Consider the following 2,941-nt stretch of genomic DNA (forward strand, 5'->3'; position numbering starts at 1 on the left):
AATATTGAATGTGGTTAAAATCAAAAGGGTAAAACTGGACTTGGAAGGTGTGAAACTAAACATGAAAATGAGTGATGTAAAAAACATCTGATTAATATTGCCCCTTTGAAAATTAGAATCGTTAAATTTGGATGCCATTAAAAATCACATTATGGTAAATATTAATCTTATAAATATCATGTCTTAAAAATATAACATTGGCTAATTTAATTCACTGCCTCAATTTTAGTACCGCTACTTTACCCACTTGAATTGTATCATTTGCTGTACTCGATTTAATGTTGAATGTTTTCATTCACTGCCTCAGTTTTAGCAGGTCCGCTTTACCCACTTCAGTTTTATCATTCACCGCGTCAACTGTGCAATTTTGCTCACTTCCGCTGGATCGGAATACGGCAGCAGCCACTGTTGCGACAGCGGAAATTTGTAGTCCAGAGCCACTGCGCATGTCACTGACCGCGGGGTGGCGCCATTGGGAGTGGCGGGCGAAGAGCGCCCAAATCTAAAAGCTCTTTTCTACTTCACAAAAGTAGCACTACTCGGCTCGACTCTAGTCTAATCGGTTTTTTGCTTTTCTCTTAGGGTTAGTACCTGGTACCGGGTGCTTTTTTTTAGTACCTTCTCAGGAGCGGTTCCAAGTGCGCCGAGCCGATACTAAAATGTGACGTCAACAGGCTGCCGGCCACTGATTGGTCAGAGAATGTCGTCACTGGATGAGTCATGAGCTCGTCGTCCGAGATGAGAATCAAACCCGTCATTTTTAAAGTCATAGCGGTGTCACAGAAACCGGGTTTTTCTTTCGTTTCATGGTGAGGTTTGTTATTTTTTTTACTCGCACTGGCTGAGTTGCGGATGTTTGTGTTTGGTGGCGGAGGAGAGAATACAGAGAGGTGAATGAAACGACCCGAAATGAGAAAATCTCCCAATCTTTGGCAGCACCCGGCTCACCGGACATTACAGCAACGCAGAGAACAGCTGAAAAAGCTTAAAAGTGATTACAGAACCACAACGACCAGAGTAGGTCAGACTGTAAGGGCTGGAAACGGTTCGACCGAAGGAAAACTGTTTAAGGACACCGACCGACGAGCACCCGGAGGCAGGATGACCGCGACTCGCTCACGACTTTGTTGGAAGCGACGGATGGTGTTTTTTGTGACTGTCTGTAGTCTGCTTGAAAGCACCATTTAACATTACTTATCCCAATGGTGGGAAGCACACTTTAACGATTTGGAGTCTAAACTTGTGTTCAAGTAACATCGCGTCTCGTGTATGCAGACACAGTGAGCTAGCTGACTACTAACTAGCAAGCTAGCTAACTCTGTGCTCAGCTTTAAAGGTACTATTAACTTCTGACAGAAAAACACCTCAAGTCAGCATGACAACAGACTTTTACATCTAATTTAGTGCTATTACTTTTTTTTTTTTTAACATGTCATGATTGTGTTTTTGTTGAAGAATCCTGTTCCATAAGCGAGGAGGGTTCGACCATCAACGTCCAGCACCACACAAAAAAAAAGAAAGCCATAAAAATATTGTAAAAAAAAATACCACTAATGTCCAGCAAAATTTCAGTTATCTTAGTTGCTTTGCATAAAAGTCAGGTTCTTTCAAATTATGCTCCAAATGGTCTGATTTGTTGGAGCAAAATTTTGAAAAAACATAACTTTTATGCAAAGTGACCAAGATAACTGAAAGGCTGGAGAATGATCATATAGAAACTGAGTTTTTTTTGGGGGGGGGGGGGGCACTCTGTATGTACATACATATATATATATAATTTTTTAAAACTTGATTTTGTTAATCACTTCCCATTTCTACCTTCAATATTGTCCAGGCAAGAGTAAAAGGAGCCTGTTCCAGCAGGAGAATCTGTCCATCCAGCGATGTTGAGGTTGAAGCTGAACTGGGTTCAGTGTGATCGACACATCCGACTGATCCTCGAAGAAGCAACGGAGGTGGAAGCTGCATTAAATCAGCCAATCCTTGACGTGCTGAGCGAGCTTATCCACGCAATGCATGACCGGGGCGTGTGTCCTGCACCCCCACCCCAGGATTATAGACATATGGAACTTTTGTATAGTTTGTGTTGCACAGGTTTATGTATTTATTTATTGGGGTATTTGCATTTCTTTTAGTTGCAGTAAACATTTTGACTTGTGTGATTGTATCATAATTTGTCATTTCTGGCTGAGTCAACAGTAAAAAAACATTTTGTCATTGACATTTTGGTACAATGACGGTTCATTTCTAAGAATTTTAATTTGGGATTTGCTACTCCAGAAGACACTGCACATTACAACTGGCTAAATCTTTACAAAGACGCTGGAATAATCATGTCTAAACTGAGATTTTAGCAAATGGTATTCAACATGAAAAGGTTTAGTCACTTCAGTGATAGCACCATTACATCAAGGAATTCTGGCTATACTAGGTTTACGGTTTGATGTAACATTTTACCACAAACTATTGTACTGTGGTGTATAATTCTGCTGGATGACTTATACCAAACCAGAAGTAATTTATTCAGATTTTTTGAACAACCAGTTTTACTGTCTGTTTACTTCCATTTACATTTATTACCCCATTAAATGTAAAACTTATTTTACTACTGGATTTTGCTTAAACGGCTCTTCAAAATGTTAACATTTAATTTAAATCAGTAAACCTTGGTAACTTTTACAAATCAAATTGATATTACACAAAAGTGGAGAAATTTTAGCAAAAAGTACAAAAGTTTATTCAAAATTCACAGTGGAACATAACCGGTGCATGATGTGTAGGCAAATGATGACAGGTATCCCATTCCGTGGCATGAACATTTTCAGCGGTGTCTGAGAAAACCATCTGAAACACACACATACAGCATATACATTTTAATTAGTGCTGTCAGGTTATTAAAAAAATAATGTAACTGATTACCGGGTTTGTGATTAGTTAATTT

At 39.3% G+C, this 2,941-nt stretch overlaps 1 long non-coding RNA gene across 1 annotated transcript; it reads left to right on the forward strand.

Annotated features, from left to right (window-relative positions):
- Positions 1–681: 681 nt before the first annotated feature.
- Positions 682–2,159, forward strand: LOC117517033. Its single transcript, XR_004562627.1, has 2 exons — positions 682–890; positions 1,835–2,159. It is a non-coding gene; the product is annotated as an uncharacterized LOC117517033 (long non-coding RNA).
- Positions 2,160–2,941: the final 782 nt, after the last annotated feature.

The sequence above is a fragment of the Thalassophryne amazonica genome, chromosome 9 (assembly GCF_902500255.1).
Source record: "Thalassophryne amazonica chromosome 9, fThaAma1.1, whole genome shotgun sequence".
Classification (NCBI taxonomy): domain Eukaryota; kingdom Metazoa; phylum Chordata; class Actinopteri; order Batrachoidiformes; family Batrachoididae; genus Thalassophryne; species Thalassophryne amazonica.